The sequence below is a fragment of the Cupressus sempervirens genome, chromosome 10 (genome assembly GCF_028749045.1).
Source record: "Cupressus sempervirens isolate cs-2001-9-10 chromosome 10, ASM2874904v1, whole genome shotgun sequence".
NCBI lineage: Eukaryota > Viridiplantae > Streptophyta > Pinopsida > Cupressales > Cupressaceae > Cupressus > Cupressus sempervirens.
In genome coordinates this window covers 791,882,379-791,907,023 of record NC_143127.1, presented here as the reverse complement: position 1 = coordinate 791,907,023, position 24,645 = coordinate 791,882,379, and the positions used below count along the sequence as shown (strand labels likewise).

General features: G+C 37.0%; 2 long non-coding RNA genes across 5 annotated transcripts in view; one reads left to right on the top strand and one right to left on the bottom strand.

Moving 5' to 3' along the window:
* The window catches only part of LOC149536288 (uncharacterized), a 61,056-nt gene that overhangs the window by 1,843 nt on the left and 34,568 nt on the right, over positions 1-24,645 (top strand). For 3 of the 4 annotated variants that reach the window (XR_016357745.1, XR_016357744.1, XR_016357742.1), the window contains exon 2: positions 767-849. This is a non-coding gene — a long non-coding RNA (uncharacterized LOC149536288). The remainder of the gene's footprint in view (positions 1-766; positions 850-24,645) is intronic. The other variant, XR_016357743.1, reaches the window with a different exon arrangement.
* Positions 8,552-24,645, bottom strand: part of LOC149536289 (uncharacterized) — a 31,791-nt gene continuing 15,697 nt past the window's right edge. The window contains exon 3 of the long non-coding RNA XR_016357746.1: positions 8,552-8,896. This is a non-coding gene — a long non-coding RNA (uncharacterized LOC149536289). The remainder of the gene's footprint in view (positions 8,897-24,645) is intronic.

Below are 24,645 nucleotides of genomic sequence, written 5' to 3'. Positions count from 1 at the left end.
TCTTTGTTTTCCATTGATCACGTGTTGTATTGTTCATCTAAATACCTTGTCTGTAGCTACTTCACTATTTTCTTACTGTTGTTATGCCTTTTGGAGAAAAGTACTTATGCACTTAATGTCATGCTCTCTATATTACTTGATATTGAAGTGTTTTCCACTCTCCTACAGAGACAAGCTAAAATAGATAGTTTCCAATATTCCTATCAAAGGTATACTGCAATATGTGAACATTATGCTTGCAGCATTCTTCTTGTAGCATTTCTTAAAATACATCTGCGATTGTAGTATCCATTACCTTTCATTCTACAACTTATGTTGCATATCATTGCTTTAGCTGAAACATTCACATCTTTTCTGGTATATTTTGAAACAAAAGGCTTAAGTAGTAATAACCTGTCCCTTTAATGCTTATTTTACTGATATTGAACTTGACATAGCATATATGTTACGAAAGAAAAAGGTTTCATAAATGAATGTCCCTTTTATACTTCACTGTACTTGTTCTAATCAACTCCATAGGTCATGTCACTAATGGGTACATCGGGCTCAATACCCCTCATGGGAGCCTACAGTTATATCCACATACTTATCAGATATGGGACACGACACAGGAACAAACATGCTAGTGTTTGCCTTGGCTGCTGTTATATTTTATTGCTTTATGCAAGTACATGTCATGGACGTAGCATAGAATCTTTATACATGAGCTAAGGTTTTCCTTCATTGCTTAAATCCATTGGATCTAACACATCTTTTCCATGCAAAGAGGGCTCAGACACTTGGAGGAGATGCAGTTCAAAGCCACGGACCAATGACATTGAAGTAGGAGAATATGACCAGTCATTACAGGCAATCACTGGTGCCCTATGACCCTCTCTTATTCTATGTTTTTTCTTTTTCATGTTATTTACTTACATAGAATAGAGATAGTTATCAGCAGATAGTTATTCTTCTCTATTATTTCATTGTGAATGAAATATGATTTAGTAGTAGAAACATGAGCTGAATGTAATAACAATGTGTAATGATCATTGTTTAGAACTATTTTTTAACATGTGCTAAAATTGAGTAACAAAAGTATCATTTCTTTGGAGTTGATTGTTGGGTAGTCATCTGTGTTTACCGTACTGGGTAAAGAAATCAATGCATACAGATTGGATCAAAATAGCAAAATTCCTTATATTATTCACATATGCCAGAAGACATTGCATCCAGATGATGATGAATACAATGATCCCGAAGGGGGTATATATACATCTCGAAGAACCTTTCTGAAGGTGTCCGTCGGCTACATACATGTCAACTACATAATAAGAACCTTCTTGATACTGATGTAGAACCTTCCCGATACCAACGTAAAACCTTCCCAATACTGTCGACATACATCCTGATACACACCTTGTCGGCCGATATCAACAACATACATCCTAATATTGATGGCATACATCCTAATACCAATGACATGTCGTCAGTAAATATGGTATCAGGATGTATGTCGTCAGTATCAGGATGTATGTCGTTGGTATCGGCCGACAGGGTGTATATCGAGATGTATGTCGACAGTATCGAGAAAGTTCTACGTCGGTATCGGGAAGGTTCTACATCAGTATCGAAAAGGTTCTTATCATGTAGCTAACATGTTGTATGTAGCCAACGGACACCTTCAGGAAGGTTCTTCGAGATGTATATATACCCCCTTCGGGATCATTGTATTCATCATCATCTGAATGTAACGTCTTCTAGCGTATGCAAATAATATAAGGAATTCTACTATTTTGATCCATTGTTTGTATGCATTGATTTCTTTACCCAGTACGGTGTCTAAGTCTATGATGTTTTATGAATAAATGTAGTTACTTGTTGAGTTTTATTGTGTGGTCATCCGGAGACGACTTTTCTTTTTGGAGGGGATGATGTTGTCAGTATCAGGATGTATGTCGTCAGTATCATGATGTATGTTGTCAGTATCAAGATGTATCCCATCGGTATCAGGATGTATGTTGTTTACCGTACTGAGTGAAGAAATCAATGCATACAGACAATGGGTTAGAATAGCAGAACTTCTTATATTATTCGCAAATGCCAATATAGTAAATAATGGTTTTGATGATGATACAATGATCCCAAAGGGGGTATATATACATCTCGAGGAACCTTCCCGAAGGTGTCCGTCGGCTACATAATAAGAACCTTCCCGATACTGACAAGAACCTTCCCGATACCGACGAGAACCTTCCCTACCGATGAGATACATTCTGATACACCCTTCTCGATACCAATGAGAACCTTTTCGATACAACCTTCACAATACCAATGACATACATCCCGATACACACCCTGTCAGCCGATATCGACAACATACATCCTAATACTGACGACATACATCTTGATACCGACAACATACATCCTGATACTATATTTACTGATGACATCATCCCGCCCAAAAAGAAAAGTTGTCTCCGGACGACCACACAACAAAACTCAAACAAACAACTAACTACATTTATTCATAAAAACAACATAGACATAGACATCATGAACCAAAAGGTTGTGTCTCAAACTGTGAAGATTGATTGCGTCAAAGTTGATACACTTGTTCTGTTCAGACTTTCAAATCAACTCTAATCTGAGAGTTCTCTTCCACAATTCCTTTCAGCATCATTGCAACCTTCTGACACTAGGCTTCTTTCTAATCATAAGCCCTCTTCGCTGAGTTCTTCTAAAGAGCTTCTACCAAACGCTACTTCGCTGCTGCTACCTATTGTTCTGCCTACTGCTTCCCTCGTGCACTTTCCTCGAGCTATGCTAATGGGACTGTCCGCTCTACCTCCCATGCAATCTGCTAGGTGGCAAGTCAGTCAGCCATCTCCTCCCGAGCCTTCTTTGCCATCTCTCGAGCTTCTTGCGCAGCCTCTACCCTTCTTCTCTTTGTAAGCACCAACTCTGCCACGGACTTGCTTCACTCTGTGATGTCAACAAGGCATGAACAAACATCCTTATCCTTGTCTTCCACTAGCTGGTAGAGGGTCTGTCACCTGCACCCCTCCATCTACATTCTCTGCTGCTGCTGCACTCTGATCCTCCACCCCTGGTACACAGATATTGCATGCCTATAGCAGGCCTAGGTCTCATCAACTAGTTAGACTTCCCACGACTGATAACCACAATGATTGGGAGTCTAGGGGGCAACACCCTAGCGGGGTCGAGGGGCAGTGCCCCCACACACAAAAATGCATGGAACACACTATTTTTGCAATTTCTTCTAATCCCACACTCTTTTTGGCAACTGCTGATGTTTTCCCCTCCCTTTGGCATATCATCCGTTACTCATTCTAAACATTTTTTTTTTCAAAGTTTTTTTTTTTTTTTTGAAAACCTCCTGTCACCTGTCTTCTGTGCTGTCGATCCATATGGCCTCTCGACTCCTTTCTTGCTCATACGGTGGAATGAACCCCTACATATGGTGAAATGCTCTAGAATAGAAGTGTCGTACATGATACCTTCATTGATACATATTTACCTTTATCATAGAAGTTGTAACCATACAGAGTCAAATGAATGCATTCACTTACTATAAAATGTTGTACGATGACCCAACTTCCTGCCATACGGTATTCATTAGTAACTTCGTCCTTCCTCCTGCATCTGTATGGTGTCCAAGATGAGTGCCTCCAGAAATGACTTGTTCATCGCACATAACATTCCTTTTCGCAATCCTGCTTGCCGTACATTACCTTATATCCCCGTAGTGCTACTTGCCTCAGGATGTCGTACGGTGTTCACTTCATGGCGTATGGTGTTCAAGTCCATGCCATATGGTGATACTAAACAACATGTCGTACAGTGATGCAAACATTATGCCGTCGGGTGATCATTGCTTGTTCATAATGTCATACGGTACCTCTCTCTTTTTTTCTTTTTTCTTTTTTAATTAACTCTGTCCTTACAATATTTACATGTATACAGTATTTACAATCGTTCTTTTCTCAATTGTTTGTCCACGAAGGTACGTTACTTCTTCCATGGTAGACATTCAATTTCGACCTACTCACTGTGTTGGCCACTTCCTTTCCGTCTAGCATCCATAGTTTTATTACTCCGTTATCACCCACTTTTCGAATCTGGTACAGCCCGACCTATTTCACTTGAAAATTGCCTGGTTTGATCTCATTCCGTCCATCATACTTCAACACCAACTATCTCGGTTGGAACTTGTTCAAGTGTCTATCATGTCATGCTTTGCGTCTATTCTATGTCACCTCTATGGTCCCTTGTGCGTGCAATCATCGCTCATCAAGTTTATTTAAGTTACACGATCTCTCCATCCGGTTTTCCATATCGCCCAATTTGTTCCTGAAGCTCGGTATCATGGACTCCATCAGCTACCCCTTCTGGCCGTCAATAACACCTCCACTCCATACTGCTGCAACTTTTATTAAACCCTTCCTATTTGTTTCCTGTGCAGACCGTATGATGTGTCTTCCTTGTTGCTGGCACCTTTCTACTATATCCGTGGTTCGACGTAACATTTCCTTTCCACACGATCGTATAATGGAATCTTTCCTTTTTATGGGTTTGTATTGTATGTTCTTCCCTTCATCTTTTTTCGTAACCGCCTTTCTTTCTTCGGCTTCTCTGTGTTCCTTCGGACATTCATTTTCCTCTTCTTTCTCACCTTCGTCCACCCTTAACATACTACAACTCAGAAAGAGTTCGTAGTCCTCAATCTAGCAGTGGTAAAGACCATTGACAGAATCCAAATCATCATCTATTGATCCTCCTTCCAACCGCAGGACTCCCTCTTGATCTAGTTCCATACACTGCCTCCCTTCATCCTCTTTTTCTTCAGAATTTGGTGACAAGGCTTCTTCCCCCACCATTTGGGTGTGTAAATCAATGACGTATTTCTGCCCTTTGCTTTCAAGTGATAGAGTATTTTTCTTCCAATTGTGTTTAACCTTGGCTTGTATCAGCCACCCCCAGCATAGAATGGCATCATATCCTTTCCGCTTTAGCAGGATCACGACAAAGTCCAACAAAAACGGCTGTGTTCCAATCGTCACTAGTTGTGCCGTCAGGACTCCAATGACTTGATTCCATGTTGATCAGTCGTTAGCAGCTGGAATGTAGGTGGAAATTTTTTCGGTTGTCCCAACCTTTTCCAGGTATCCTCTGGTAGCACATTGACACCAGACCCTCCATCCACAATCGTGTCCATCAGCACAGTTCCAAGAATGCCCATTTCGGCAATTGCCATATGGCATTCGGATGAAAGAGCTAACAGCATCGGATCTTCTGCACTTGAGCCACCTTCTTTCTCCTTTCCTTGCTTTGTTGGTAACATAGCAATTGGAGCTATGTTTGTGAGTGTCGTACAGAGTTGAGGCATAGTGAGCAACAAATCATGTATTTTGACGAGTACCTCGATTTGTAATATTTGTCGTACGATGTTCTGTTCTGAGCAGTTCTATGCGGAGGTACCAGTAGTGTCCTTTAAGGTGTGCTTTCTCTGCCTGCATTACTTTCTGGATCTTTGCCCGTGCATGCTCCAGTCTCTTCTTTTCCTCCATTGGATCAGGGTATACTTTCGCTTGCTTCCGTGTGATGGCCAGAACCTCTTCTTCGTCCGTCCCGACGATGACCAAATTTACTCCCAATTTCGAGCACTTAGCATCTTCATGATCGTTAGGTCCGCACCATCTACATAACAATATCGGTGTGTTCGCCATTGTACAGTCTCGAGCAAAGTGGCCCCACAAATTGCATGCACGACATTAAACTATTGGTCAACTGTTCTCATCATACTAAATTCAACTCCTCCCGCCATTATTATTGTTGTCGTTGTTGTTTTGACCTCGTCGGTTATTTTTGTATCCTCCCGACGTAGTACCCTGCGTACCGGTGTTCCCGCTCCCTCCTGATGTGGATGCCTCCTATGTCAGGAACACTTGCTACATAGCTCTTATTTTCAAGTTGAAAGGGCATTCCTTTGTCGAATATCCCATGATCTGACAAATCTCACAAAATTGATCTTTCGGACAGATCCCTTTATATGGCCTTCTTTCTTGCACTCGGTGCACCATAGCTCGTTTCCCTTGGTCTCCCTTTGCATGTTCTTGAACTCCATCATCCGAATCATGTCCTTTTGGAGGGCGCAGACCTTCTTGCTGTCCTTTTCGTCATCACTGCTCTCTTCGTGTGAAGATGCGTCGTCCTCTGAATCAAATGAAGTACTCTTCTTCTTCGTCTTCTACTCATTTTCCAAGTTCATTGCCCGGTTGTACGCATCAATGTATGAGGATTGCGGCACAATCTTCATCTTCTTTCGCAGCTTCGGGTGAAGGCCTTCAATGAACCATCTTTTCTGTAGCCCATCAGCCGGCTTATTCTCAATTTTATTGATCAAGTCCTTCAACTTCCTCGACTTGGATTGTTTCATTCTTCCCTTGCTTAGTATTGAATATCTCTGCTACAATCTCATTATCGTCACACAAGAGTTGAAATTCTATGATAAACTCCTTTTTAGTGTCATCCCAACTGTTTAACTTTTGTGGATCAGTATCAGCAAACCAATCAATTGTCACACCCTGTAGGGTTGCAGGAAATTGCCTCACCCTTTCATTTGTATCCGTTATGCCATTGGCCCTCCAAATCGTTTCGCAAGTTTTACAATGTCGGATGGGATCACCTACTCCATCACCATCAAATTTAGGCAGCTTCTCCTTTGGTCCTGCCATCTCGACACTGACACTTGGTATCCCGACGTTGACACTTGGTATCCTGATACCAATGATTTGTATCTCAGTAGCTATACTTTTTGGTGAAGAAGGGTCTCCGTTAAGCGAATCTGTCCATTTCGAAAGTGTATCGTGGATGAAGAGTTCACTCCACGCTTTTTGTCCCTCGGCACTCCGAGCCGTGCGAGTCGATTCTCTTCCGTCTGGATTCTCTTTCGTCGGCGAATACAAATTCAAAAACTCCTCCCTTGCTTCTTCCACCAACTCCACCCGCTATCGAGTTTCCTCCAACAATTCTTCAGCGCTTTTGTGTCCGTCGGCAATCTTCTGGAACCTCCTTCTACGTTCGGCTTGTTGTGCCAAGATTAAATTTTCTTGCGCAGTACGTATTCCATCTTTTCCCTTTACCTTATTTCGATCTTTGTTAAGCTGATTTCGCATTAATCTTCATTCCTCCCTCCAGGTTTATGGGGCAACGGCGCCAAATGTTTACCGTACTGGGTAAAGAAATCAATGCATACAGACAATGGATCAAAATAGCAGAATTCCTTATATTATTCACATATGCTAGAAGACGTTACATCTAGATGATGATGAATACAATGATCCCGAAGGGGGTATATATACATCTCGAGGAACCTTCCCGAAGGTGTCTGTCAGCTACATACATGTCGACTACATAATAAGAACCTTCCCGATACCGATGTAGAACCTTCCCGATACAATCGACATACATCCCGATACACATTGTATCGGTCGATATCGACGACATACATCCTAATACTGATGGCATACATCCTGATACTGACGACATACATCTTGATACCGACGGTATACATCATGATACTGACAACATACATCTTGATACTGACGACATACATCTTGATACTGATGGCATACATCCTGATACCATATTTACTGATGACAGTCTAGAAGATGACTTCTTCTTTTTTTTTGGGGGGGGGGGGGGGGGGTTGGTGTTAATGTAGAGCATAATAAAACAATAATGTAATTAAATATAGTTCACATATACTTGATATGGTTCACATTCGTAATAATTGCCTATGCAGATATTGGAAGTATTGAATTCATGATCTGGTGTACAATACAATAACCATTCTACAGATGCATAAACATCCAATTAGATTATTGTAGTCATAATTATCGCATATGCTATTTCTATCATGATACAAAAAGTCATATAAAGTTTTATTGTTTATCTCAACAATTTAATCATACCTTAATGCACTAGAAAGTATCATTTTCTGAAACACTAAATTAACAACCCAACTACACATGTACCAATACTTCAAGTTTAAAAACTACTTGAGTACAATAAAGAAATTTGATGTCAAGTCCTATCAGGTAAGGTCTACACAACATTTCATCACTTTCCTATCTAGGATAGTTCGAGAAATAAAATGCCCAAACATGATGTATTTATTACACAAGTAGATGTTCAGAAATGCTAACTAAACACACACCATACCCATTGCTAACCTAAGCTATCAAAATGACCTACAAACTTCTAGCACATTCCTAAAACCCTATTCCCTTAGTAACCTATGACCTTGGACTTTTTAGATAATTTTGTCATACCTTTCTTCATACACCTAATAATTTAGATGTCAGACAATATTTGGATACCCAATCCGCTCTTATTAAACATATTTGAGAATATGGTAGGCTTGTCTCACACAAAACATACAAAAGCTTGATATTTAGAGTCCTTCCACTAAACACATCCTATCATAATGGGTAACAATGTGCAATTCTCTATAATTGACCTAACTGAAATCCTCTTAAGCCAATGGTTGCTCATCTTAAAAATACTCATATCATTCGATCACTTTCCACACCATTGATAGTTATATTAGAAAATGAACAAAACTTGATAATATCATTTCAAACTTCACCTAACTGCATTTTTCTTGTCAAACAACTTTTTAGATAGAAAATTATCATAGATTCATTAGGAAGAGGTTCATCTCCTACATTACCTCATTAAAATCCTCTTGTCAACTCACTCAACTATTTCTATGGAAGTTAACTGACATGTTAGAAATGCAAAAATTATCTATCTACCAATGTTGCATGACCATCCAACCCACTTTCCATGACATTAATAGCCATCGAAGACAGGAGTGACTCGCTTATACCTGCATTACAAAAACAATAAAAATGGGTTATGTAAGCATCACATACACACTAGAAACTAGCACCTACTTAATGGCTTACTATCAATTATGCAAAGTGCAACCAAGATAGAAAAAGAATGTTGGTACATTGTCCACTACACCATGTGTCTAATTCTTTCATTTTCTCTTCTAAATAGTAAATAATTGGGAGAAGGATTTGGGGCATCCTATACAACTCCAAGCATAATTTCTCAACCCGATAGTATCAAGCATACAATCAAATAATTGGGAGGATGATTCATCATTGCATAGTACATTGGGTGTCAATCTTCAATCCTAAGGATTTTTGAAAGTAGGGAACTAACCAAGTCCATTGGATTAGAACATAATCGTCAAGAGGCCTTTGGTCACAAATTTGTCCACTTAGATAGTAGTAGGTTCTGACATTACACTAGATTACTTGAGTGACATAGTTAGTTATCCTCTTCACAGACCCCATAACAATCGACATCACTCACCATGTTCAATAGAAGACTACAACTGAAACAATCTTGATGTGATGCTTAGCTCTTTTAATCTCTACCAAAAAAGAAATGTAACTACTAATGCAACTCTTATTGTATCAAATCCTAGATAGCGCTACCTATCTTAAACCTGTGTGAATGATGCTAAAGGTTCCTAAGCAAAAATATGTGATAATAGCTCTAGGCATTTTCTATTGGCAACTTATTTTCCATGTTTCAAGTGAATACCAACTAGTCCCTTGTAATAGTTGCATTAGTCATAGGGACAAACTAGTGCCTTCCTTAAACCCCATAATTATGTTGGTGGTTCCCACGTGCAAGGATCGTACATAACAAGATAAAGAATTACTAAAATAATGGATATGCATAAAAATAATGGCTGATATGGGAGTCAATAGACAAACTCCTATAATTTTTGGATTAACATTGACGATCAGAGAGAATGAACACAAATTAACATCAACTCAAAATGTACCTTAGGAAAATGCTAACTCTATCGTAGTTAAACCATTCGCTTTTTCCAACTCACTAATGAGAAGTGCACTATTTACTAAATACAAGTTATAAGGATTTTTTCAGGCTTTCATTAACCTCTAATACAAATTTTAGTGTCATCTGATATGTATCGAAGAGGGAAGGCCAAATAGGTTTAAAACAAACCCAAACCCTAGATATTTTACCCCTAGACTCTCACCACTAAAGACTTGAGGTTGCAAGGACATCTTTTCCCCAAGGATCACCAACGTATTTGGTTCCAATGGGACCAGTCACACATAGTTCTCAATACAAATGCGAGGTAGGCTAAAGGACACTTTTTGTCATTTTCAACAATGATAGACTCATACTCTTGCCACAACACGAAATACAAAAACTGACCAAAGATTAAGTTTTAGGCATTTCAAGGATTTAGAATAGATAGAGATCAATCATAAATTGGCTCCTAATCAAAAACTTCCTACCATCTGTCATTCTCCCCTATATTTTGTTAACATGATCTCTAGGCATTGTGTGCTACGAGTCTCCAATTTTAATTTATAAACCCACAAGGCCCCATTGACTTTGGGAAGACTCTCCAACAAGTAAACCAACAAATCTAAATAAGCCACCAAGTTACTAATCCTTAAAATCACTATGTTCCTGACACAAACTGCCTTGGTTCCTAGTCCTACTACCATTCACTAGAGAAAAACTAATATAGTTCTTGATGTCAAAAGGATATCTGAAAACCAAGAATGTATCAAAATACCCATTTGAATGTTTTATAACATATATCATATTCAACCTATGGAGTCCTGGAATAGTTTGAATAAAAATCAACTGATTTTGGTTTCTTAAAGGCCAAATTAGGATTATATACCTCAGTTACCGGTTTGAGTACGAGTTCAAGTTTGGGTTCGAAGAACCGGTTCGCTGGTATGACAAAATTTTGAAAAATGGTATGGATTCACTTGCGTTCTTTAGTACAAAAACATGTAAATATTATACATAGATACATACATATACATATGCATGCAAACAAAAAGAATGGATTAAGATTAGAAAGCCACCTAGTACCATAAAAATAATTAAAACACTATAACCTTGTAATCATATCTATTATCAACACCATAATATTAAAATAATATCAAGTCCAACTATCATTGTTTTGACTTACAACGATTAGAACCTTATAATAGTTTTAATGGATTATCTAAATCTTCACCTTCTTCTCATCATCAAAGGTATTAGAGTTGATTCACAAATACTGCAAATGTCAATGGAACCAACTACACTAATGACTTTCTACTTTCCAAGTTGTCGAATCCTTATTACATTTTCATTGTACAGAGAGCTTGTTGGTTTCTAATTAACACCCTACTTGAAAAATGTTATATAAGTAGCTTTCAACTCCCTTCAACTATTGAAGATGTCTAATATTTAAAATATGTATCATGATACAAAGCTTCCAATTAATCGAACAAGGGTCATTATCAACAATTGGATTTTAAAAATTCACTAGAAGAAGTATAGAGTGCTAGTTTATTTTGTTGAACTAAATATCTGAACTAAAGCAAATTTTGTTTTGTAATGTTAAAGATCTTTATTCAAATTCTGTAATAATTATTTTCTACACTAAATTATAGAATGTATTACAATGGAACTGGACCTAATTTGCACTCGGTCTACCTGGGTCTGCCCTAGTTTGACCATGGTCTGCCTAGGTTCAGCCTGGAGGAACTAGCTTGCCTAGGTTCAAATGCAAGTGAAACCCAAAAGGGAACCGTGACCAGAACCAAGGACTTGTTTGAAGGGTTGGGGAGAGAACTAGGTAACTAAGATATATACCATAGAAGCTCGTCTGAAACTTCACTTAGATCATCAAACAACTACCCAAACAATTACATTCCATCACAAAATCAATGAATACATCGATTAGAGGTGCTCAAAGCAACTTGTTTGCATCAATTAAAGGTGCCCAAATCAAGAAAATTTACAATGGAAGCCCCTCTGAAACTTTACCCATATTATCGAACATCCACCCAAACAGTTATATTCAATCACAAAATGAATGAATGCATTGATTAAAGGTACCCAAAGCAATTCTTTTGTATCTGATTTGGAGATTTTAGAAAACTATCGCAATTTTTTAAAACTATACTATGACAAAGAACCCTAGGGCATCTATATTTTTCACAAAAAAAACAGAAACCCTCTTTGAGACCTCCAATGTCATGAAACAAACATTCAAAACCTCTCATCCACCAAGTTGTAATGGGCTCCATTGGTGTAAGATTTTGTTGGTATTCTAAAGTAAGCCCTTCCCCTAGTTTGACACCACAAAACACATACTAAGCATAAAATTCAATAAACTAGGTAGGTGTCTAAACCTCAAACTAATTTTAGTTTTCTTTATCTTGTCCTTGTTGGAGCATCCTTAAACTCACTAAGCCAGAAGGAGATCACTAGATTGGTTCTATTAAAATTGAGCTTATTGTTTTCTCAATGACAACATGACCATGCTATTGAAAAATGAACAAAAAATCACTTGCAAATTCAAACAATTTCATTATCCTTAGGAAACAGATACAGAACATTTGATCATTTTCCTCTCTAGGCTACTCTCGGCAAAAAAACAAAACAAAAACCCAGAACTTGATAATATTTATTAGACAAATAGATACTAACAAAAGCTTACTAGTCACACTTAAAGCACACAAACATCTAACCATGGTAATTAAAATGATAAGCAAACTTCTAGTACATTTCTAGTGCCAATTCCCTTAGTAGGTAACCTAGAAACTTGTAGCACCTCTCAAATTCTTTTATTCCATACATCTAATAATGTAGATATTGGACAGGATTTGGATAACTATTCAACCATTATTAAACATATATGAGAATTGGATAGGCTTGTTTCATACTAAACAGGTGAAAATTAATTCTTTAGAATCAATTAAATATTATTTTTAAGGTGTTATTTAGAACAACAAATAACAAACAGATTAATCTTGCCCTAGTTTGACTCTTAAAAACATATAATTAGACTTAGAAGTAGGATAGTTAGGTATCCTAAAATAAAATTATCTTTTTTTTCCCTTAGTTTGTCCTTGTTTAAGAGTTGGTATCTTCATTGTGGTGAAGGAATTGCACTAGATTCATGCTAAAATAAATCTTTCTTTCATAATTTTAACAACAATAATGTTACATGTGAATATAAACAAAATTTGATAAAATCACTTCAAACTTCACCTAAGTTCATTATTCTTATCATACAATTTTTGTACATACAAAATTCTCACGGAATCACTAGGCTCTTCTCCTACATTTATCTCATGAAAATCCTCCTGTCGAGTCACTCAACTATCTTTATGGAAGCTCATTAACATGCTAGTAATGGAGAATTGGTTATCTATCAAGGTGGTGTGCTTATCTAACTCACTTTCTATGATAATCAAAGCTACCACAAAGATGACATTGGTTTTCCTAAACATGCATCAAAAGAAAATTACAAATGGATCATATAAGCATTGCATACAAAACAATGACTATTAAGTATCCAATGGCTAACCATGGCCTATGCATAGTGCCACCAACATAGAATTAGAATGCTAGTACATTGAGCACTCTATCGTACATTTGTTTATTTCCTACACTCTTCCACATAGTAGATAATCAAAAAAAGGATTTGGTGTATCATGTATAACTCCAAGCATCCATCCTTAACCCAAAATTTTCAAGCATACCATCAAATAATTCGGAAGACAATTCAGGCACCTCATACTACATCGGTTCTATCCTCAAACCCAAGGATTTTTGAAAGTAAGGTACCAACTTGACCCATTTGAATCAAACTTAATCGGCAAGAGGCCTATGGGCATAATTATATCCACTAAGGTAGTCATTGTTTCCAACATATGCACCTGATAACTTAGGTGATATTGGCACCTCTCCTCTTTACATGCCATAAGCGAATTTAACTAAAACACTCTCGATGAAATTCTTAGCTCACATTGTCCTACTTACAAAGAAAGGTGAATCAATGCAATCCTTACTATCTCATATCTTGGGTACCCCAAGCTATCTTTGACCTATGTAAAATTAAGTGAAAGATGCCCAATCCGAATCATGTGGGAGTAACTCTAGACATTTGCTACTGACAGAACCCAATGACAACCCACTAAAATTTCTTATGCATAGTGCATTCAAGATAGAAAAAGAACGTCGGTGTATTGCGCACTACACCATGGGTCCCATTCTTTTCCATGCTCTTCAACACTAACAAATGCATGTCAAAGGGATTTTTTGTATCTCATTCAACTACAAGTGTTTTTCCTCAACCTAGCAGGCTCAATGATAGCATTTATCAGTTGAGAAAAGGATTAAGTGCATACCATACCAAATTAGAGGTTCGTTCTCAAACCCAAGGATTTCCACAAATAGTGAAGGAACTTGGGCGTTTGGATTTCCACAAGTAGTGAAGGAACCTACACTGCTAAAGGAATCACAGGATGACATTAGTGATGTTGCCATCTATCTTCTTCGCAATCCCCAATAACATTCAGCATCAATCACCTACATTTTATAAACGACCTCAACTTTAACCCTCCTAATGTAATTGTTACATAATCTTATCGCTACCCACAAAGAAATTTAACCACCCAAGAAAACCTTAATCTAACAAATCTTTGATATCCTTCACATCCGTAAGTGAGGCGAATGTTCTCAAATCCAAAACATACAACAATGTCACTAGGCAATTTCTATTGGTTCAGTCTAGGGAATTCATTGGCAACTTCATTTCCATGCTAACTCTCTTGCAACAGCCAATATCAATCCTATGGACAATGTAGTGGCTTTCAAACACCCCATAAATATCTCATTGTTTCACACCTATGAGCCTCATACATTAAAAGATTCATAGTACTAAATATATAGATAAAGTATAACAATGTCATTAGGCAATTTCTATTGGTACAATCTAGGGCACTCATTGGCAACTTCACTTCCATGTTAATTCTCTTGCAGTAGCCAAATATTGATCCTACAGACGATGTAGTGGTTTTCAAACACCCCATAAATATCTCATTGTTTCACATGTGTGAGCCTCATACACAAAAAGATTCATAGTACTAAATTTATGGATAAGTACAACAAAATCAATAAATCAAGGAGTCTATACACTGACTCCTATATATTTTGGGTTCAGATTCAAAAGCACATAACAATCACATAGAATAAATACCAAAGAGCCTCAAATTAGCATGCATCGTTAAGAAAATACAACCTATAAGAGAGTCAACCCATTAACTTTTTTTCGAACTAGCCAATTAGAAGCACATTATGTTGGAAATATAAGTTATAAGGTTTTCTTCATGCTTTCATAACTTTCTAATACCAAATTTGGCCTCATTTGATTTCTAGCTAACAAGGATGGTCAAAGAATTGCAGAACAAACCCAATCCCTTTAGTTATTCGCCCTAGACCCTCCCCAATAAAGACTCAAGGTCAAAAAGTCATCCTTCGCCTGACGATCACCTTTAAACCTACTTCTATTGCGATGAAAGTCACATGTAGTTCTCCTAACCAAGTCCCCCAAATGAAAACTATGGAAGATATCCTATTGTTTTTTCAAGCAATTCTCTAATTCATAAACTCTTCCCATTAAGACTATTGAGCTCTTAAACTTATCTCCACCAATAGGAATCTTCATCTATGTCAACATTTGGTTGTTAAACTCTGAGTGAGCTTAAGAACATGCGTTTAGGTAAATAATACACATGCTTAAACTGCAACCTTAAACTTAGTATCTGAAGGTTATAGCAGATATTCCAGAATACCGCCTGATTCGCCTAAGTGGGTGTATGAGGGCGAAGAACTAATGAGAATGGGTAAAAGACCTCAAAATTTCCATTGGCATACCAGTAACAACAAACTTAGTACAAAAAAAACTACATATATGTAAGTACAAACAAAACTACATATATGTGAGTGCGTGCTCCATTGGTGTCTTGATCCCATGGATACAAGTATGTAGGCAAATTGGAAGGTGAAGGATACCTCCAGAGCAGAAATACCTTGGACATAGATTTTGTGGTTTCTTACTCCTCGTTAAGTATAAATTTCTAAACTAATAAAACTTGGATACAAAATTAAGGATTCTTAGGAAGCTACCTATACTTGGCCGGATGCCCAAAAATTAAGAGAGGGTATAGGACTTAGGAAACTCTCGGTAGTCTATCACCTGGCTATATGCCTAAAACCCAAGGAAGGTGTAGATTTATGTTAACCTTACCTAGAACTTTAGCACATCCATAGTGCCGACTATGAAACTCTAACAAGTGACCCTGGACCTAGATGGTCCCGAAGGTTGAAAAATCTCTTATTAGAGTACATTGATATTCCTGTCTATACAAGAACTATCCCGAATGGATGGAAGAAGACCATTTAGAACAACTGTTTATTTCTATTGCCAAAAAATTGAAGAGGGTCTAATTGACCAATTTGTTGCCCAAGACAAAGGAGCCTAGATGGCTAAATGAAATTATGTCCCATATGGACTCATCTCCTTAGAAATCAATAATTACATTAAAAAAAAATGATATGAATTCTTTGTCAATTTGTTATGATAATTCTCTTGGTAAATTTGTTATTCTTTTCTAAGGATAGGTTGGTCCTTACAATTGTGGACTACAAATTTCATGTTTTAGTTTACAAACCCACAATGCCCCACTAGATTTGGGAAAACCCTTCAAGAAGTAAACCAACAAACCTCAACATCCACCAAGTTACTGATCCTTCAAATTAGTATGTTCCTTAAACAAACTGCCATGGTTCCTACTAGCATTCACTAGAGGAAACCTTATATAATTCTTGATGTCAAAAGGATCTCTCAAAACCAAGAATATATCCAAATACCCATTCTCATGTTTTAAAACATATTGTAAATTCAACCTACGATGTTTTGGAACAGTTTAAATAAAATAACTGATTTTGGTTTTGAAAGGCCAAATTAGGAATATTATCCAAAAGAGCAGCTCTGAAACTTCACTCAAATCATCAACCTGTTACCCAAATAGTTGTATTTCATCACAATTGCATCGATTAGAGGTGCCCAAAGCAACTGGTTTCTATCAATTTTGGAAATTCCACAAAACTATTGTAGTTTCTAAGACAAATATCATGACAAAGCACCCTAGGGCATTTATTTTTTACACAAAAATAGAAACACTCATCTTTGGGAGCTCCAAAATAAAAGCAGCGCCTCTGAAACTTCAATCAAATCATCAACCTGCTACCCAGATAGTTGTATTTCATCACAAAAGCATCAATTAGAGGTGCCCAAAGCAGTTGGTTTCTATCAAATTTGGAAATTCCATAAAACTATTGTAGTTTCTAAGCCAAATATCATGACTAAGCACCCTAGGGCAATTATTTTTTACACAAAAATAGAAACACCCATCTTTGAGACCTCCAAAATAATGAAACGAACTTTCAAAAACCTCCCATCCGCCAAGTTGTAATGAATTTCATCAATTTAAAGGGAAGAAATTCTTATTTTTGTGCCAAACCCTCCTATTCACGAGTTCTAAGATCTGTACATACAAAAACCATCACAAGTTTTGCTAAAATGCATGAAATCACAACAAACTTGAACCAAAAGAAAGCTAACAATCTATTCTAACTACTCAAATACTTTTCTGGTAGAGTTGAATGCAATTTAAAGCCCTATAAACATTTCTCTACAGTTTTTTCAGAAAAACAAAAAAACACATTTTTATTTCTTTCAAAAACATAAAATACTATCAAATTGACCTCATGGTTGATGAAAACCATATAAGTAAAGTATCATGGACCCAATCTAAGACCTTTATTTTTTCAAATTATTACAAAATAGGTTAAACAAGGGCTAATGTACCTCCATTCATGATTACGATGCAATGGTAGGGATATAAACATTTTTTGCTCTCCTGTGCTAAGATTGGAACCTTATTGACAACTTTGTCTTGTAGACTCAAAATAACTTCTTATTCCATAAATTGACCTTAAAAGTTTTGAAAATTGACCTTAAGAGCCCATTTAGCATGAAACAAAGTAAGGTGCATGAAAATTCCCTTTTTCAAGGCTAATGGCTCATTACCTATCCCACCACCAGATATGTTACCATGTCTCCTAAATAACACCTATGCACAAACTACCATGGTTTATCTATGGAATCATTTCAATCATTGAAGCTTCCCCTCATTGGCACAGAATAGATCGATTACTCAACAAAATTAAGTCCCACTACTCGCACCTTCATTGCAACCATTGTCATATGACTCAAAATACATCTTTATATATTAGACATCATTCAACGTACAAAACACAAAACATGACGAAAAAAATGTTGTGAGGTCTTCATAATCAATACACCAAATCAATATGTTAACCAAGAACCACTACATATGCATTTTGTTCACTATCTCAATCAATTGACCATATCTTCACCCACTATAAAATCTTATTTACCATTGACACTAAATTAACAACTCATCCACACGACATGTAGCAATCATGGTGGTGGAGAGTAACATTTTAAAAATAAATAAACGCCCGGTGCAAATTTACAGATTATTTCAATAACTAATAATCTAAATTCAAAGGCCAATAAAACAAAATCTTAAAAACTGATGTCAAGTCTTCTTAGGGAACCCATACACAACATTTGATCACTTTCCTATCAAGACTAGTCTAAGAATATAAAGGCTCAATACATGTTAATATTTATTACACAATTAAATATTCACAAAAGTTAACTAAATACAATTAGCCCATATATATATCTAAAGAAAGCTATCAAAATAACCATCAATCTTCTAGCATATTCGTAGGCACCATTTCCCTTAGAAGATGACATAGGAGCTTGCAATGTTTCTTAGAGACTTTCTTTGTCATAACTTTCTTCATACACATGGTATTGTAGATCTCAAATAGGATTTGGGTACACACTTGGCCAATTCTAAACATATCTAAAAATTAATTAGGTCTGTTTTGTACGGAACAGGCCAAATCTTCCTGATTAGGGTCAAATTGGGTTTTCTTTTATGACTGTTTTAAAACAGCAATGATCAAATCAATTGGTCAAGCCCAATGATTGATAGGGAAGATATAAATGGACCTTTCTGGTATTTTTTAACAATCACCTTGCATTGACTACTCAGAAAACACAAGAAATTTCAAAATATACAATCATTGTGTCATGTAGAAGTGTTTGCAAACCAAGGGTTTCACAGAAAAGACACATAAACGTATGGAGCAAGTATGAAATATTCACATTAAACACAATGATTTCTCCAATTCGCAATATGATGGTGCTTCAATTTGCTAGATCCAAGCGAAGTATTACAGGCAACAAAATAGGGTGAGAGTTGAATCCCACCGAAACCAGATTAGCCAAGTAGGAAAGATCTTTCACTTCTGAAATGGCGAACAACAGAGAATCCCAACTAGAATTCGCAATACAGAGAAATAATCCAAAATTGCATACCTAATGACTACCTACAAGTCGTGCTTAAATACCTGTCAGGGAAAACTTTTCGAGGGTATACAAAGATAGCCGACAACAACACAAACTACGAAAACAAAACAAAAATGGGTCCGAGATATATTTAATCAATCGGCCCATTAACAATAGTTTGATTAATGATTTATTTTATAATGGGAACATTACATACCCTTCAACTTAGTGAGCAAGGTGAGTGTTGTCGAATCTAAAACATACAACAATGATATTAGGGAATTGCTCTTGGCATGGTCTAGGGCACTATTGGCAACTTCACTTCCATGCACAGTGTGAATTCCAACTACACCCCATAAATATCTCGTTGGCTCACATTTGCAAGGCTTATACATAAAAAGATTCATGATACTATGTAAATGGATAAGTATAATAAAATCAACTGATCAAAGAGTCTATACACAGATTCCTATACATTTTGAAATTGGATTCACAAGCTCATAACAATCATGTAGGGCAAACACAAGATTTTCTTCATGCATTCATAACCTTAGAACACCAACTTTGCCCACATTCGATGTCTATCAAATAGGAATGGTCAAATAAGTGCAAAAAAAACCCAATCCTTAGTTATTCCCCCTAGAACCTCCCCACTAAAGACTTGTCAAGGTCACAAGGTCATCCTTCACCCAAGGACCGCCTCCATACCTGGTTTCATTGGGATTAAAGTCATACATAGTTCTCCTTACCAAGTCTCCTAGGGCACACCTATGCAAAATGTCTTATTGCTTATTCAAGCAACTTTATAATTCATAAACTATTTCCAATAATTACTTATCTTCACCTATTAATATTCATTATTCAATATAAACATGCTTGAACCCTTTCGGCTTCACCTCATCCTCATATAGACTAGGTCGACTACCTAGCCAAAATAACTCCCTCTAAACCAAAATACATTGCGAGCATTGTCATATTACTCAAGACACATCTTTCAAAATCCAACATCATGAGATGTGCAAAAGAAAAAATATGATAATAATATTCTTGTGAGGTTTTTATACTAACTATACTAGACCAATTTATGTTAACCTCAAACCTCACTACAAACACATTTTTCAAACTACATTTCATACAATGGTGCAACTTGATATTGTTACTCAAACTCATTAACTAGATACTATTCCAACTTGCTACACACAACAAATCTTTAATCTAGAACTTGTTAAAATTGTTATTCTGTCAATGCACTATTGTACATTATTGAAAAGATATCAATAAACTTGCATGTGCGTATCTAATTTCTAAAATCAATAGGCGATTCCCTATGAATCATTTTGCTAAATTCATCACTTCGTAAACATGAACAATATGCAAATAAAGTTGACCCTATAATTTAACAAACCCATATGATGGTATTTCAAAACAAGGATTTTGAGATCTCAAAGCAAATCTCCACACTATTTTCTTCCTAAGAAATATAAACAACCAGAATGATGCAGGAGCATCCAATGGTGTAAGGGCAATCCTATATCCCCCAAAAAATATGCTTAGTGTTAGTTTTTGTTTAATGTGTTTTCATTTCTAGATACCCATTTGGGTCAAATAAAGATTCCAACTCTCATAGTTCCACTATTGGTTTTCTGGGTTAGAGTTTTTAGCACATTGGGATATGTGCCAATGTAGAAAATAGGTTATTTTGTAATAGAGCCATAATTATGATGAGTTAAAGGGTGTAAGTTGGAGGGATGATTATACTTGTAATTTAAAGCACTCGAGAAAAAGAATCAGGTCAAAAGGCTTTACAGTTTGATAGTTATTATAGTTTTAAGTTGCTTGGACACCTCCTAAGAGCACTTCAAAGTCAGATTTGAGGCATTAAATGGCTTCATACAGGCCCGAAAAATCGGGAATGAGAAAACCTCTCCATAGGGCTGTAGAGCACTTGGAGAGCTTTTTGAAAATGTAAACAGTTTGTCAATCGAAGTCCCAAATCAAAAGTTATGCCTCCTGGAAGTTGGACTACCATTTCTGGATTCTTCTAGTTTTACACCAACTTCTAACGAGTTTTGTAGAACCTTCTATGTTGGCGGTGGATGCCAAATGGCATATTCTTAAATGTATTCCTAACCCTAACCTAATTTGGTTTACTTAAGGACATTTCTAGCATTGTAAAGACAGGATTTTTGGTGGAGTTTGGGAGAAGGTACTATGAGAAGGGTTTTCTTCAAAATCTAATATCATTGTAAGCCCATAGGGCATGTCGTGGAGTCTATTTTTGCTTTACTAAATGTAATAGCATATCATTTCTGATAATAATATTCCATTTTCCTATTGCGTTCATTTTTGTCTTGGGTTGTGTCCCCATCAAGTGGTCTCAAAGCAAGTTTTCCTGAGTGTGTAGACAAAGCAACGAATATGAGGCAATTTGCACTAGGACCATCTAGTTATGAGTTTTGATACAAGAAGATGCCTCCACAAAGGGACCATGGTGGAAGAGCCGAAATTGATACTCCTGATGTTAGAGCTCTCTCGAGACAAGTCTAGGCAGAGGGCTAAATGAAAGGGCTAAATGTTGTCGTAGGTGACGAAAGTGAGGAAGAAAATGAAGAATAAGGAAATATTGGGTAGGAATGGGAAGGAGATGAAGAAGTCGTAATCCAAGCAGAGGAGACGCTTTTTAGGATCATTGCTAAGCTTGGAGAAAGATCTAAAATTGACGTCGGCATGTTTTCGGAAAATCTAAACCCGAATGAGTTGATCAACTAGAACAATGAGCTGGAGGAATATTTTGAGTATGAGCATATCAGGGAACCTAATAGGGTTAAGTTTTCAAAGGCCAAAATGAAAGGCCATGCCAAAATCTAGTGGCAAGAGATTCAATTGGGAAGAAATAGAAGAGGAAAGGAGAAAATCACAAGATGGGATCACATAGTGGACAAACTAAAGAAGCAGTTCATTCCTATTGATTACGAGCTCAATTTGTTCAAGAATATGTAAGGGTGAAAGCAAGCGGGAAACTATGTCCAGGAATACACAAAGGAATTTTATTGAGTCCTTATAAGGGTGGGGCATTAAAATAATCTTTAATGCTCACTATTGTAGCTTATTGTAAATATTAGAATGTTTCTAATATTTAGGTGTAGTCTAGAATTGAATGTTTCTATTCTATTCTAATCTCCTTTTGTATATATTGATCGTTTTCATCTATGTTTAATCAATCAAGTACTCAGCCATTTACATTTGTAACATGGTATCAGAGCCAGTGCTTCAAATTTTTTCAAAAAATTCATAATTTCTATTTGAAATTATTTGTTTTTGGAATTATTTATGATCTTTCACAAAAACTCATCTAGGGTTTCTCTTTCTTGTATCATCTTTTCGAATCAAGGGTCTGCAAAATCCTAGCTAGGGTTTCAAAATAAAAGGTCTGCGAATTCGTGTGGAAAAACAGTGTATTTTCTTAGGAGTTTTGTTTTGAAAATCACAAATCTACCAAATAGTGTCTGAAATACGTCTGTTTCCGGCTCCAAATCGCGCCTCATCCTCTGTTATGAGTGTCTGAAATACAAAATCCGCCATCGAGTGCAAAATACGACTTGCAAACCATGTTTGAGAAGCTCGTGATTTGCAGTTGGAAAAAACTCGCAATTTTAAGGTGAAATCATTGCCCTCTCATTTCCTTTGTTGTTTCAGTAAAAAAAATGCCCCCATTCTGCAAATACAACCGGCCATATTTGTCCAAAATCGGCCATTTTCTCTGCTAATTCGACCTCCATAACTATCGACTAGGGTTTTCTTCGAAACCCTAGTTTTTTGACCTCAGAAAAATTTTCTAATCACATATTCTTGGTGGGTTTTTCGAGATCTCAAATGGGTCTTCATCAATTTTTTATGGGTGTCTTGTTTTTCGTGCCTCAATTTTTGAGCCAACGGATCCGAATTCTGACAACATTTTATTTTTGGGTTTTTCGAGCTCTTTTCTGGGTACTTCTCCAATTTTTCTTGGTCTTTCATTTTCTCACCTCAAAGTTTGTGCCATTTGAGATATTCACATATTATGAGCATCTGTATCAGCAACATCAGAAGTCAGACTCGATTTAACAGCAAGCCAATGTTGCCCAACACTCAGAGCAGAAAGAATCTATCTACCATGCCTTTATGGCCAGCATACCTACAAATCATGTGAAATCTTCTACCTGGTACATCGATTCTGGTGCCCCCTGACATTTCACTCATAAGCGTGATTGGTTTGTTAAATTCACTCCCTATTCTGATTCAGTAATCTTTGGAGGCGACGAAGAATACAATATTGTCGGCGAGGGCAATGTTCAGATTCAGTCAGGAGGAAGAAAACTCATGTTCCTCAATGTATGTTATGTTCCTAGCATGAAACATAATCTCCTGTTTGTTAGTTAGATTATGAAGCACTCTCCTCAGTTGGATGTCATTTTCAGTGGAAATAAGTGTTCGATTATTGATCGTGCTTCTCACACTACCCTTTCTATCGGTCTTGAGGATCATGGTATTTATAGGCTTATAGATTCAGGAGATTCTCTTGAGCATGCCTTCATCGCCGAATCATCTACTCTCAGCAGCCTCTGGCATTAGCAATACGATCATCTGAACATTCAATATCTAGCACAACTTGCTCGGGATAATTTAGTACATGGCCTACCTAATATCCAAACCTAGAACCATCGCATCTGCGGAGCTTGCCAAGCAGGGAAGCAACATAGGACACCATTTAAGAATGTCAAATCATGGCGGGCATCTAGAGTGCTACAACTGGTCCACGCTAATGTATGTGGTCCTATGAATACTCCTATTACCGGGAATAGGTACTTCTTACTCTTTGTGGATGATTTCAATCACAAAATGTGGGTATATTTTCTTAAGCAAAAATCAAATACTTTTCTTGTATTTCAGTAGTTTAAAGCTCTAGTAGAAAAAGAGTCTGGTTCCTCCATCCGTACTCTTAGGACCGATAATGGGGGGGAATTCTATTCTTCTGCTTTCTCTTCCTTCTATACTACTCATGGCATTAGACATCAGTTCACCACACCTCACACCCCTCAGCAAAACAGTGTTTTAGAGCGTCAAAATCGTACCATCACAGAAATGGCTAGGGCTATGCTAGAACATAGAAATGTTCCCAAAAAATATTGGGCAGAAGCAGTATCCATAGCGATCTACCTTCTTAACCAGTCACCCACCCTTGTAGTTAATCATAAGACTCCTGAGGAAGCCTGGTCTGGTCGCAAACCTCG